This window comes from Gorilla gorilla, chromosome X (genome assembly GCF_029281585.2).
Source record: "Gorilla gorilla gorilla isolate KB3781 chromosome X, NHGRI_mGorGor1-v2.1_pri, whole genome shotgun sequence".
In the NCBI taxonomy this organism is placed as follows: Eukaryota; Metazoa; Chordata; class Mammalia; order Primates; family Hominidae; genus Gorilla; species Gorilla gorilla.
This window is the reverse complement of record NC_073247.2, coordinates 58,707,158-58,716,014: the sequence shown is the minus strand read 5'-3', so window position 1 is coordinate 58,716,014 and position 8,857 is coordinate 58,707,158. Positions and strand designations below refer to the sequence as shown.

The 8,857-nt window shown below is 44.5% G+C and overlaps 1 pseudogene; it reads left to right on the top strand.

The window, feature by feature from the left end:
• The first annotated feature begins 8,359 nt into the window (after positions 1 to 8,359).
• LOC101141421 (protein S100-A11-like) lies at positions 8,360 to 8,660 on the top strand (annotated as a pseudogene).
• Positions 8,661 to 8,857: the final 197 nt, after the last annotated feature.

Below are 8,857 nucleotides of genomic sequence, written 5' to 3'. Positions count from 1 at the left end.
ATGAGACTGCCCATCAAGGGTCTCACCAACCAGGGGCCTGGGGGCTGGGGTGGGGACGATGATTTGGGAATGGGACAGTTCTTTCTCACAGGTACCAGTGCACGGTGCAGAGGGGAAACAGTTGTGGGGAAGGGAAGGGCAGAGGGGAGTCTATTTTAGAACAAACCATTGTGTGTGAATGAAGACATCAAAGCTCCATTCACACATAATGGACTTGAAACACCAGCCCCAGGTGGAGGCAGGATTGGAGCAGTTTTGACCGTCCTTGGCCCATTACCTTGGCCTTCTGGTTCTCTCCAGCCTTCGAAGGAGGACACTATCATCATTATGCCAATATAATAGATGAGAGACGGAGTCCCCGACAGATGGTAGGCGTCTTGTCTGAGGTCCCACAGCTGGCAGGTGCAGGAGAGGCTGAGTTTGGAGCTCTCTGACTTCAGAAACTTTAAGGAGGACAGGTGTGTGTGGTGGAGGGAGGGGGAATTGAACAAGCCCCGGGATCTGTCCCCAATCACAATGTGAAGGCTGTGGGTTCATTTACCGAAGACAAGGAGCCCTAGGAGAGAGAGAGTGCAGGGAGGGAGAGGCATTCGTGGTCACAGCAGGGACAGTGGGAGACAGAGATATGCAGGGTGGGCAGAAGAGAGGCAGGCAAAGAAGCAGGGGAGACAAAAAGCCACATGTAGGCTGTCGCAGCCACCAGAGGGAGAGGGTGCCTGGAAGGAGGTTGTGGAGCTCCAGGAGCAGTAGAGGTTCCCCAGATCTGTGAGCATGCCCTGCCTGGCACTGCCGGAGGAGGTGGCTGCCACCCAGGTCAGTGTGGACGTACCTCTACCTGTGTCTCAGAGGAAACAAATTCTATTTTATCCCAATATAGTTCTGTATTACACAACATTTGGCTACTAGATATCAAGAGCCTTATCCTCCATGCAAATAGAGAAGAGGATACCCTAAAAGAGATACTTACTGAAGGATTTGATTTTTCTTTCTCCCTGGGATGATGGGATCCATAAGTTGGGTCCCCCAGCCCACAAGACAGGTGCAAGGAAGGGTAGCTGGAAGACTGTGAGTTATGACAGGGAACATTTTTCCTTAGGTTCCATGGGTATATAAAGCTCCCGACTATCTGTCTATCATGGATAGATAAAGAGTGAACACGGTCCCTTCTCCACAAATGTGTTTCTCTCCTTCATTATTACTGTAAAGGGCTGAAGTTACACCAAGTCCTGATACATTACTTTTTTTTTTTTTTGACATGATCGCAGTCTGTCGCTGAGTCTGGAGTGCAGTGATGCAATTACAGCTCACTGCAGCCTCGATCTCCCAGGCTCAAGGGATTCTCCCACTTCAGCTTCCGATCTAGCTGGGACTACAGGCACACGCCACCACACCCAGCTAGTTTTTGTATTTTTTTATAGAGACAGCATCCACTATGTTGCCCAGGCTGGTCTGGATCCCCTGGCCTCAGGCAATCCTCCTCCCTCAGCCTCCCAAAGTGCTGGGATGACAAGTGTGAGACACCTCGCCAGGCCTTCACTTTCTTTAATGAGCAATTATCAGAGTTTTCATCTTAGAGGCAAAAGTGGCTACTGCCAGCCAATCTGTCTGTGGTGTTGAAGGGGAATCTGGCTGATTCAGATGTTTCTAATGAACTTATTTTTTTAAAATTATACTTTAAGTTTTAGGGTACATGTGCACAACGTGCAGGTTTGTTACATATGTATACATGTCCCATGTTGGTGTGCTGCACCCATTAACTCGTCATTTAACCTGAGGTATATCTCCTAATGCTATCCCTCCACCCTCCCCCCACCCCACAACAGGCCCCGGTGTGTGATGTTCCCCTTCCTGTGTCCATGTGTTCTCATTGTTCAATTCCCACCTATGAGTGAGAACATGCAGTGTTTGGTTTTTTGTCCTTGGGATAGTTTGCTGAGAATGTTGGTTTCCAGCTTCATCCATGTCCCTACAAAGGACATGAACTCATCATTTTTTATGGCTGCATAGTATTCCATGGTGTATATGTGCCACATTTTCTTAATCCAGTCTATCATTGTTGGACATTTGGGTTGGTTCCTCTAATGAACTTTTAAATTAACCTACATGATGATTATCCTAAGGCCCTTTCCAGCTCCGTGTTTTTTTTGATTTAGGGTTTGGGGATTTTCAGAGGCTTTGTTACAAAGAGAATCTCCTGGGCGGTCGTGGTGACCCACTCTGTAATATCAGCACTTTGGGAGGCCAAGGCAGGCAGATCACTTGAGGTCAGGAGTTTGAGACCAGCCTGGCCAACAGGGTGAAACCCCCGTCTCTTCTAAAAATACAAAAATTAGGCAGTAGTGGTGGCTGGCCTGTGAATTCCAGTTACTGCGGGGAGTGAGGCGGGAGAATCCCTTGAACCTGGGAGACGGAGGGTGCAGTGAGCCGAGATCACGCCACTGCACTCCAGCCTGGCGACAGAGTAAGTCTGTCTCAAAAAGCAAACAGCATCTCTCGCCTACAGTGATTTGAGCTGTGGTCTTGTCTCCTTGGGTTTCTCTATCAGTCTGACCCCATCTACTCTATCTCCCAGGAATGCCTCAATATTTCTGGTGGACCACTGACACGCTTTCCTCTTTTCCTCTACTGTTAAGAGTTGACCCTTGAAAACATTTTCTTCCCAGTTCAATGGAATGTTGAGTAGGGCACGAGATCTATTTGCCATCTTGCTCCAATCATCTGGTTTTAGATATTTTATGTACTTTTGTCACTATGAAAGTGTAATTTTTCTCAATTTGGTTTTCTAAATGGTTATTATTGGTATGTAGTAAACCTATCTATGATTGTATATAATGTTTTGTTACCTGTCTGGGTGCAGCTTCCCCTGCATTTTGGCACAAGACTCAACCTGTTTTATTCTCAAAAATAAGTGTGATAGGCTGGGTGTGGTGGCTCACGCCTGTAATCCCAGCACTTTGGGAGACTGAGGCGGGTGGAACACCTGAGGTCAGGAGTTCAAGACCAGCCTGGCCAAGATGGTGAACCCCCTTCTCTACTAAACATACAAATGAAAAAATTAGCCAGGCATTGGTGTTGCATGCCTGTAGTGCCAGCTACCAGGGCAGCTGAGGAGGGAGGATCACATAAACTCAGGAGGCAGAGATTGCAGTGAGCCGAGATCGGGCCACTGCACTCCAGCCCGGGTGACAGAGACTCTGTCTCTAAATAAAAAAGAAAAAGAAAAAAAAGAAAATTCATTTCACAGGCAATAGATATTCCATAGGCATGAACTCCCCTACACTTCTAGATTGCATCACCCGCCCCTTTGGCAGCTGTCTGGGAAGCCAGATCCCACACTTGGAAGTGTAGTGTTTCGTACAATCCAAAAGTGGTAGCAGAGGCCAGGCATGGTGGCTGACACCTGTAATCCCAGCACTTTGGGAGGCCAAGGCAGGCGGATCATGAGGTCAGGAGTTGGAGATCAGCCTGGCCAGAATGGAGAAACCCCGTCTCTACTAAAAATAACAGAAATTAGTTGGGCATGGTGGTACGCGCCTGTAATCCCAGCTACTCGGGAGGCTGAGGTAGGAGAATCGCTTGAATCTGGGAGGCAGAGGTTTCAATGAGCTGAGATAACACCACTGCACTCCAGCCTGGGCAACAGAGGGCGACTCCGCCTCAAAAACAAAACAAAACAAAAACAAAAAAAAAGCAAAACAAACAAACGATAAAAAGTGGTAGCAGAAATCAGAAAGTCCAGATATGTAGGTAATTGGCCTGGCTGTATGGCAGCAGCCAAGGGTGAACACTAAATGCTCCCAGGCAAGTCCTAAGTTCACCAAGTAATTGGAGTACCCATCTGTGTTAGTTAATTGCCTTTATCTGAAGGAAAAATAAAACTCATGTCTCTATGACAACCAGGTGCTTACAGCTTGCAGCGAGGCACCTAGGTTAAACTCCCCTGGTGACAGGGAGACAAGGACATCATCTTCCTCAGTGTTCACATTTCAAAGAGATGGCTCCAAGGCCCTGAAGAAAGACATTCCTAAGGGACGGGCATGGTGGCTCATGCCTGTAATCCCAACACTTTCGGAGGCTGAGGCTGGAGGATCACTTGAGGCCTGGAGTTCAAGTTCAAGACATTCCTGGGTTCTAGGATGGCCAGAGGCTTACATATCAAAGGAAGAATTTACAAATACAAATTTTCTAAAGGAAATGCTCTAAGGAAAGTGAAATGGAGACAGGTTTCTTCTTCTCTCTTGGCAACAGGAAAAATTGAATTTTATGTTTAGTTACCCTTACAATTTCCCCCTTTTGTTAATTGTTTTATAGGAACACTACAATTTTCTAATTATCTCCACTGCTGTTTCTATCTTTCTCTGCATAGTTTGCAGCCACCTAGATATCCAACAAGTCCATAGTAAGATGCAAAGCTAAGCAATTATCAAGATTGTAATAGAATGATTTTTTATTTTTTGGGATGGAGTTTCGCTCTTGTTGCCCAGGCTGGAGTGCAATGGTGCGATGTCGGCTCACTGTAACCTCTGTTTCCTAAGTTCAAGCAATTCTCCTGCCTCAGCCTCCTGAGTAGCTGGGATTACAGGCATGTGCCACCACGCCCAGCTAATTTTGTATTTTTTTAGAGATGGGATTTCACCATTTTAGCCAGGTTGGTCTTCAACTCCTCACCCTAGGTGATCCACCCACCTCGGCTTCCCAAAGTGTTAGGATTACAGATGTGAGCCACCATGCCCTGCCTAGAAAGAATTTTTAAATTCAGTATAATACTCACCCTGTCAGGGGGTGGGGCAACCTTTAAGCACATCATATTGGTTAATTGTGTCAAAGTCAAAATAAACTATAGAGACAAATCCGTAAATCAAATGCTGTATTTGGGAATCACAAAATTGCAATTCAGGGCATATACACGGACTAGGGTGGTCTTCAGTATGTCCAACGAACAAACAGAAGTTGGAAGCTTTATTAGAAAGAAAAATGTTACATATTGTTTTGAAATGAGGCTCATTGGCCCTGGAGAAGCTGGTTCATTCGCACAATCAGCTTTCACATTCCCTCTTTTGATGAAGATCTTTCTTTGAAAACCTCACTGATCAGCCATCTTAAAGTGAGGCTTCACTGTCACTCCATGCCAGGATGGACCTGTGCTGGTTGTCTTTATCCCATGTCAAGAGAAAGGTAAGGGAGTCTAGATCAGGAACATGGGCCACATTTGAGCCACAAAGAGGCCAGAAGGAAAAAAAATTTCAGGCAGGTTTGCCTGGAGTTCAGCATCAAGTTCCATCTTGTTAGTCCCATCTGTATTAGCAATCATCTTGACGCACTGGGCTAACATTATTTTCTTGGGAGAACTGGCTTAACAAATATTAGGCAACAAGTATGGAGCTCAAAGATCATAATTCCAAAATAATTAGCAATTGTTTATTTTCATTTTATTTTATTTTATATTTTATTTTATATTTTATCTTATTATTTTATTTTATTGCAATGGATTCTTGCTCTGTCGCCCAGCCTGAAGTGCAGTGGCGTGATCCCGGCTCAGTGCAACCTACATCTCCCGGGTTCAAGCAATTCTCCTGCCTCAGCCTCCCCAGTAGCTGGGATTACAGGTGCCCACCAACATGACTGACTTATTTTTGTCTTTTCAGTAGAGACAGGGTTTCACCATGTTGGCCAGGCTGGTCTCGAACTCCTGACCTCAAATGATCCCCCCTCCTTGGCATCCCAAAGTGCTGGGATTACAGGTGTGAGCCACCACACCCAGCTATAATTAGCAATAGTATAATAAATTTAGTTTTTATAATGGTTTTGAACCAAGATCCCAAGCCTAAGGGCCACCAGCTAAACAAATAAAAAAACTATGGGGGAATTGAATGAGACTTCTTGTAGTCTTTGAGTAACATTTTAGGACTGGGTTGAATTAAAGCAGAGTGCCAACTCTAAAGGGACCACTAGGTGAAGCAAAGGATTTGGGCGTCGGGTTCTGTCAAGTGAAAAATGTAGACATTCAGGGGGTAAGAGTCTCATTATGATATGAAGACTTATTCTGACGTCTTGGGAAAAGCTGTCTATAGTGTGGAAACGTCAACTTCTTGTCCTGATTTGTCGTTCGAATGTCTCTGGTTATGGCATTGGACAGTTCGGTGAACTTTGTGTGGTCCATACATCAGGCAGCAGACTTGTTCCTTAAAATGTATGCACTTTTATCTTATAGAACTTGTAGATCAAAAATAAAATCATATTCCCCGCCACCCCGCAGCCATTTGAATGGACTTCTTCCTCAGCCAGGGCTCTTTTAAAATTTAACCTGAGAGACGGTTTCAGGCCATGACAGGAAGTGGGGGTCAGGCATGCCTCATTATACCTCTCTGGCATCAACATCAACGCAGACTTTCGGTCTAATAAGAAACATGTTACAACCTAGTCTCTCTGAAGCCTAGTACCTGAAGGCTTCCTCTGCAAATAAGAACTTGGGTCTCCACAATCCTTTATCTTAACCCAGGCATTCCTTTCTGTTGATCCTAGGGTTTTGTTTTGAGAGGGAGTCTCTCTCTGTCGCCCAGGCTGGAGTGCAATGGGTGGGATCTTGGCTCACTGCAACCTTTGTCTCCCGGGTTCAAGCAATTCTTTTGCCTCCTGTAGCTGGGACCACAGGCGTGGGCCACGACACCCAGCTAATATTTTGTCCTTTTAGTAGAAAAGGGGTTTTGCCATGTTGCTCAGCCTGGTCTTGAACTCCTGGCCTCAAGTGATCTGTCCACCTCGGCCGCCCAAAGTGCTGGGATTCCAGGGGTGAGCCAACACGCCCGCCTACTAATTAGGTTTCTTCTTGCTTAGGAAAACTGAGCTTTGAAAGGGTAAGTTTTTAAGTCCGTGTAACTTTCTGTATTGCTTTTGAAGTCTGTGGACTATCACTCTGGTTAAATGAGTGACTATTATTTCACAGTGACCCGTGATCCTGTTTTGCACAAGTGTTTTGAGCCTTTTAACATCTTTGACAAACTTCCCCAAAATGCAATTCTTTTTAAATTTATCTACTGCTGTTGAACAAACTAATCAAACTCTAATTTAAGTCTTTTTAACCTAAAATTGACTTTGAGATTTACCAGTGAGGCCCCTGGAGAGCCTCAAAGAATGTGTCTCTCATTAGGCTTATTTGATATGTTAGATTATATGAAAAGCAATGTCAAATAATAAAAAATACGAATCGCTATTTACATTTACATAGATATGTTATTGATGTTAATGTTCAGAAGATCATGTAAAATTTACAGAGGTCTGATGGTCCTGGTGTGATGCCATTAGTCATGATTCTGGTTGTTATCTTAAAATTCTCTCTATAATAGAAATAACTGAATTTCCTTGTCAATTATTGAACTTTCATCGGATTTTAATCGTTACTATTCTAAGCTTTATCATCTACAGTGCTGATTCTTCTCTAAAGGCATCCAGAATCAGATTCATAAAAAATATTTTAACAAGTACTGTTGAATATAGATTTGTAATAACTTTCAGATCAATGAACTAAATGAATTATTTTTGAAAACTCTAACGAAAACTGATGGGTTCATGCAACTGATTATCAAGATCAAGCAGAACAAATATTAATTATATGAGGCTAAATAACCAATAATGTTTTTATGACCTTTATTTAAAACTTTATTTATTCTTGGGGTGGGTGCAGTGGCTCACACCTCTGATCCCAGCACTTTTGGAGGCCGGAACAGGAGGATCCCTTGAGTGCAGGAGTTCAAGACCAACCTGGGAAATATAGGAGACCTGGTTTCTGAAAGAAATTAAGAAAATAAAACTTTATTTGTTTTTTACCTAAATGTTTTGTTTTCCACATTTAAGAAAATTTTCTGGTGGGATGTGGTGGCTCACTTTGGAAGCCAAGGCAGGAGGATCGCTTGAGCCTGGGAGTTCAAGACCAGATTGGGCAACATGGCAAAATCCTGTCTCTAAAAAAAACAAAAACAAAAATAAAAAGATTAGCTGGGCATGGTGGCACGTGCCTGTGATCCCAGCTACTTGGGAGGCCGAGGTGGGAGGATCACTTGAGTCGGGACGCAGAGGTTGCAGGGAGCCGTGTTTGCACCACTGCACTCCAGCCTGTGCAACGGGGCACGATCCTTTCTCAAAAAAATGAAAAAAAAAAGAGAAAATTTTCTCTGTTAAACTATCTACAGTTTATAATAATTTTGTGAAGTATACTTTTGTAAACTGAGATGGAAATGTTTGCTTTTTCTTACTACTCAATTCCTCCAGAATTCAAAAACTATTTGTAAATATTCCTATGGCAATATGGTTATTCACACAGGTCCGGTAAAAACCTGCTCTTGGTGCCTCATTCAACTCCAACATGGCAAAAGTCTCCAGCCCTACAGAGAGTCCCTGATTGCTATTTTCCAGAAATAGGCTGGAAAGGATGGTTACAATAGCACTCACTCCAAGATGGAGTTCCCAAGCTTCATGAATACAGAACTGGATGCCTTCATGAAGAACCAGAGGGCCCCAGTGTCCTTGACCACATGATGAAGAAACTGCACCTCACTAGTGATGGGCAGCTAGATTTCCAAGAATGTCTGCATCTGACGGATGGCATGACTGTGGCTTACCATGACTCTTTTCTCAAAGCTGCCCATTCCAAGAAACGGATCTGAGGATCCCCTGGGCCTGGTTTCCAAGCCAACCCCTTTCTTTCCAGCCTCACCATCACCATCTGCTCACAGCCCACACATACCCTGGGCCCAGCACACCTACCACCTCATGCAGGCCCTGCCTGCAGGTAGTAATAAAACCATTCCCTCCTCCGTGCTGCTCCACCGCTCCCCTTCCCTCCCCTTCCTCCCCCTCCCTT